Genomic DNA, 6,764 nt, shown 5'->3' on the forward strand with positions numbered 1-6,764 from the left:
CCCCTCTAACCACCTATCTGTCGCAACAGACTGGCAAAGGACCTTCCAAATGTTTGTTCTTTGTCATTCTAGATAATGATAATAAAATATTTGGCATGGGTCCTCAGATCCTCAAAAAATTCTACAGCTGCACCATCGAGAGCATCCTGACTGGTTGCATCACCGCCTGATATGGCAACTGCTTGGCCTCTGACCGCAAGGCACTACAGAGGGTAGTGCGTACGGCCCAGTACATCACTGGGGCAAAGCTTCCTGCCATCCAGGACCTCTATACCAGGCGGTGTCAGAGGAAGGCCCTCAAAATTGTCAAAGACTCCAGCCACCCTAGTCATAGACTGTTCTCTCTGCTACCGCACGGCAAGCGATACCGGAGTGCCAAGTCTAGGTCCAAAAGACTTCTCAACAGCTTCTACCCCCAAGCCATAAGACTCCTGAACAGCTAATCATGGCTACCCGGACTATTTGCCCTGCCCCCCCACCCCATCCTTTTTACGCTGCTGCTACTCTGTTAAGTATTTATGCATAGTCACTTTAACTCTACCCACATGTACATATTACCTCAACTACCTCAACTAGCCGGTGCCCCCGCACATTGACTCTGCAACGGTACCCCCCTGTATATATAGCCTCCCTACTGTCACTTTATTTTACTTCTGCTCTTTTTTTCTCAACACTTTTTTTGTTGTTGTTTTATTCTTACTTTTTTTGTTTAAAATAAATGCACTGTTGGTTAAGGGCTGTAAGTAAGCATTTCACTGTAATGTCTGCACCTGTTGTATTCGGCGCATGTGACCAATAAAATTTGATTTGATTTGAGATGAACATGTATAAGCAAAACCAGTGATCGGGGATTGTAAAGTTGGTCTTACATTTTTATTATCACTGCACATATCTCTGACAGGCAAGACAGTGTCAGAGAGAAGCGGAGTCTTACTCTAGAGCACTTGCAAATTGTTTGTTAAATGCTTTGGAAAATGTGGGATATCATCCATATTTTTAACATGCATTACTGAGGTAATGAGGACACCATGCCATCTAGTGGTAGAGTTGCGCTATTTCATAAAAAATCATGACTGGCATTTTGAATAAACTATTAATCAACACATTTGCACAATCCTTCGAGAGACCTGTTCCTCAACATTTAGTCAAGCAAAATAACAGACTGAAATTATTGTAGGGAAATAGTATGAATGTACTCCCAAGTCCTTTGAGTCTATAACTGTTGGACAGATTTATTTTGAACAATCTAGAGCTTCAACAAGCAGGCATGTTTAACACAACTCTCAGAATGTTTTATTCATCAAAAATAATACATTACATAAATGAATGAAATATAGGAAAAATACAATAATGACATCATCATGCATATTATGAGGTTTGACTGGAGCGCTTAACTTTAACAATTTCTGAAAAGCAAGTTACCATAAGAATTGTGCAGAAAAGGAAGAATGCTAGTATACTATAATAAAATACAAAGTGCTTTTCTTTTTAGAGAGCACAATATTGTGCCAGCCCAGCTACATCTATACCTTTACATACATAGCCTACATACAGATACTTTCCGCTCTTATCCTTGAGTTTGAGCTTAGTCTGTGTCCATAACAGTCTCACAAAATACTCGGACTAATGGCCCGTCTCATCCCTGGCTTGCAGCTCTGCCTACTACAACCTCTTAAGCCACCTGAAAACACACAAAACAAGCTGCATGTTAAAATACAACACAAACAAAGGGGGAATGAAAACCTCAATCTCCCAAAAGATTAATGTGATTATGAAAGCAGCCTTTATGCAACCTGACCCAAATGTTACATGAAATCTCATCTATATTAATAACCATACCTGTGAGCCTTAACCATCAGAGCAGAGACCTCTGGTCTGGCATTTCTCTGTTGGCTTCGCAGGGGCTTTCACAATGTCTGAATGCGACCATTCTGAAACAAAATATGAAGATGATAATAAATATAATAATATGCCATTTAGCAGATGATAACAATGAGAGAATAGATTTATATTTCTGAAGGAAGCAGGGAAGGATGGCATACTGCGGTCATGTATTGTGTTGTGTCCTCGTGTAAATAGCCAGTTTTTTAAGTTTTTTTGTCTTTTATTCGTATACATTTCTCTATCTCACTTTCTATCCTTTAACTAAATATACTTTCCTGCAACCCGCCTCACCCAATGTGGAACGGATTCTATTATTTCTTTATTTTTATCAAAAACCTACGGCTGAAACTAGCCAGCTAACTAGCTACTATCCACCGTTCGCGGTCTTCACCACTGTCCGTGGCCTGCACTACCTACCAGCCAGCTCTAGCCTGGACAATTATCGGCCAGTCTGCACAGCGTGCTATCGACCCAGAGCATATCAGATTTTCTGCCGGAATCACTGGACCCTAACACCGGACCATCGCAACTAGCTAGCTGCAACCGAATGGCTGTTGTTGGCTAATATCCACTTCCCGACGTACCAGTTAGCCTTGAGCTAGCCTCGAGCCAGGCCCATCTCCCGGCTATCTACCTCTCTGTCAACCGGAAGGGACCTCCTAGTGTCGACACGGAGCCCCTCCGATCCATCACGTCTGGTCTGCCGACGTAATCGTCTGATGTGGTTTCAACAGGCTTCCCGTTGCGACGACCAAAGATCCATCTGCTAGCCCCGGCCCGCTAGCACGCACAATCAACAGCCGTGCCTCCTGCTCGCCTGTGCTTTAGCAGCCTACGATCTGCTCCCGGACTTACTTAGTGCTGTTCACTGGACCTTATGATCATTCAGCTACACAGCTAATGCCTGCTGGACTGTTCCTTTACACAGTATCCCATCCTGTTTATCTGTTTAGCCTCAGCCCAAATTTGCGTCGCCATTACCAGTTGTTGTGTTAGCCCTCTCGAATAACACCTGTGATTGTGTTATGCCTCTCTCGCATATCAATATGCCTAGCCTATTGCTGTTTGGGTTAGTTCTTATTATACAATTTCACTGTAGAGCCCCAAGTTCAGCTCAACCAGCCTCAGAGAGCTCCTTTGTCCCACCCCCCATTCATGCGGAGACCGGCTCAATCGGTACCTCCAGTGATGCCATCTCTTTCATAGTTACCTCCATTGTACTCATATCCTTCCATATCCTTGTCTGTACATAATGCCCTGAATCTATTCTACAATGCCCGGAAATCTGCCCCCTTTCTCTGTACCCAATGCACTAGAAGACCAGTTCTTAAAGCCTTTAGCTGTATCCTTATTCTATTCCTCCTCTGGTGATGTAGAGGTTAACCCAGGCCCTGTAGCCCCCAGTATCACTCCAACCCCACAGGCGTTATCATTTGTTGACTTCTGTAACCGTAAAAGCCTTGGTTTCTTGCATGTTAACATCAGAAGTCTCCTCCCCAAGTTTGAGTTATTCACTGCGTTAGCACACTCTGCCAACCCTGATGTTCTAGCAGTGTCTGAATCTTGGATTAGGAAGGCCACCAAAAATTCAGAAATTTCCATTCCGAACTACAACATTTTCCGTCTAGATAGAACTGCCAAAGGGGGCGGAGTTGCAATCTACTATAGAGATAGCCTGCAGAGCTCTATCATACTATCCAGGTCTGTGCCCAAACAGTTTTAGCTTCTACTTCTAAAAATCCACCTTTCCAGAAATAAGTCTCTCACTGTTGCCGCTTGCTACAGCCCCCCCTCAGCCCCCAGGACACCATATTTGAATTGCTTGCCCCCCATCTATCCTCAGAGTTCGTACTGCTTGGTGACCTAAACTGGGATATGCTTAACACCCCGGCCGTCCTACAATCTAAACTAGATGTCCTCAATCTCACACAAATTATCAAGGAACATACCAGGTACAACCCTAAATCCGTAAACATGGGCACCCTCATAGATATCATCCTGACTAATTTACCCTCTAAATACACCTCCGCTATCTTCAACCAGGATCTCAGCGATCACTGCCTCATTGCCTGCATCCGTAATGGGTCCGCGGTCAAACGACCACCCTTCATCACTGTCAAACGCTCCCTAAAACACTTCAGCGAGCAGGCCTTTCTAATTGACCTGGCCCGGGTATCCTGGATGGATATTGACCTCATTCCGTCAGTAGAGGATACCTGGATGTTCTTCAAAAGTGCTTTCCTCTCCAACTTAAATAAGCATGCCCCATTCAAAAAATTCTGAGCTAAGAACAGATATAGCCCCTGGTTCACCCCAGACTTGACTGCCCTTGACCAGCACAAAAAACATCCTGTGGCCAAAACATTCAGAGCTAAGAACAGATATAGCCCCTGGTTCACCCCAGACTTGACTGCCCTTGACCAGCACAAAAAATATCCTGTAGCGTACTGCCTTAGCATCGAACAGCCCCCGCGATATACAACTTTTCAGGGAAGTCAGGAACCAATATACACAATCAGTTAGGAAAGCAAAGGCTAGCTTTTTCAAACAGAAATGTGCATCCTGTAGCACTAACCCCAAAAAGTTTTGGGACACTGTAAAGTCCATGGAGAATAAGAGCATCTCCTCCCAGCTACCCACTGCACTGAGGCTAGGAAACACTGTCACCACTGATAAATCTACGATAATCGAGAATTTCAATAAGCATTTTGCTACGGCTGGCCATGCTTTCCACCTGGCTACCACTACCCCGGCCACCAGGTCTGCACCCTCCGCTGCAACTTGCCCATGCCACCCCCGCTTCTCCTTCACCCAAATTCAGATAGCTGATGTCCTGAAAGAGCCGCTAAATCTGTAACCCTACAAATCAGCTGGGCTAGACAATCTGGACCCTTATTACTAGCCTGTTCAACCTCTCTTTCGTATCGTCTGAGATCCCTAGAGATTGGAAATCTGCCACGGTCATCCCCCTCTTCAAAGGGGGTGACACTCTAGATCCAAACTGTTACAGACCTATATCCATCCTACCCTGTCTTTCGAAAGTATTTGAAAGCCAAGTTAACAAACAGATCACCGACCACTTCGAATCCCACCGTACCTTCTCCACTATGCAATCTGGTTTCCGAGCTGGTCATGGGTGCACCTCAGCCATGCTCAAGGTCCTAAACGATATAATAACTGCGATCGATAAAAGACAGTACTGTGCAGCCGTCTTCATCGACCTGGCCAAGGCTTTTGACTCTGTCAATCACCACATTCTTATTGGCAGACTAAATAGCCTTGGTTTCTCAAATGACTGCCTCGCCGGGTTCACCAACTACTTCTCAGATAGAGTTCAATGTGTCAAATTGGAGAGCCTGTTGTCTGGACCTCTGACAGTCTCTATGGGGGTGCCACAGGGTTCAATTCTCGGGCCGACTCTATTCTCTGTGTATATCAATGATGTCGCGCTTGCTGCTGGTGACTCTCAGATCCACCTCTACGCAGACGACACCATTTTGTATACATCTGGCCCTTCATGGGACACTGTGTTAACAAACCTCGAAACGAGCTTCAATGCCATACAACACTCCTTCCGTGGCCTCCAACTGCTCTTAAACACTAGTAAAACTAAATGCATGCTCTTCAATCGAACGCTGCTTGCACCCGCCCGCCCGACTAGAATCACTACTCTCGGCGGGTCTGACTTAGAATATGTGGACAACTACAAATACCTAGGTGTCTGGTTAGACCGTAAACTCTCCTTCCAGACTCACATTAAGCATCTCCAATCCAAAGTTACATCTAGAATCGGCTTCCTATTTCGCAACAAAGCCTCCTTCACTCATGCTGCTAAACATGCCCTCGTAAAACTGACTATCCTACCGATCCTTGACTTCGGCGATGTCATTTACAAAATAGCTTCCAACACTCAACTCAGCAAATTGGATGTAGTCTATCACAGTGCCATCCGTTGTCACCAAAGCCCCATATACTACCCACCATTGTGACCTGTACGCTCTCGTTGGCTGGCCCTCACTACATATTCATCGCCAGGTCGTCTATAAATCACTTCTAGGCAAATCCCCGCCTTATCTTAGCTCATTGGTCACCATAGCAACACCCACCCGTAGTATGCGCTCCAGCAGGTATATCTCACTGGTTATCCCCAAAGCAAACCCCTCCTTTGGCCGCCATTCCTTCCAGTTCTCTGCTGCAAATGACTGGAACAAACTACAAAAATCTCTGAAGCTGGAGACTCTTATCTCCCTCACTAACTTTAAGCATCAGTTGTCAGAGCAGCTTACCGATCACTGCACCTGTACACAGCCCATCTGTAATTAGCCCTCCCAACTACCTCATCCCCATATTGTTATTTATTTTGCTCATTTGCACCCCAGTATCTCTATTTGCACATCTATCACTCCTGTGTTAATACTAAATTGTAATTATTTTGCACTATGGCCTATTTATTGCCTTACCTCCATAACTTACTACATTTGCACAAACTGTATATAGATTTTTAATTTTCTATTGTGTTTGTTACGTTCTCCCATGGGGTGTAGTTCGTCTGAGGAGGAGACGTAAATGCCTGGGCCTGTACACACAAGGTAAACTAGATGAAGGTGGGAGAAATGTGGGGTGTAATGAACTAAAATAACCAGATCTCAAGATTAGCCCTCGGGGGACGTCTAGTAATGTACTTAAACAAAATAAACAACACCCATAAAGAAACAACAAATCAATCAAATAAACCAGGGAAGGTAAGAAGGGAATATTTGGGAACGGGGTCCAATTAATGAAAATAAACAAAAGGTCCCTCTTCTACACACCTAAACCTTCTTATCACACTCTAACCCTAACCCACTTTCCTACCTGTTTACCAAAAATACAGGGGTGAC

This window comes from Coregonus lavaretus (genome assembly GCF_964263955.1).
Source record: "Coregonus lavaretus genome assembly, chromosome: 17".
Lineage (NCBI taxonomy): Eukaryota > Metazoa > Chordata > Actinopteri > Salmoniformes > Salmonidae > Coregonus > Coregonus lavaretus.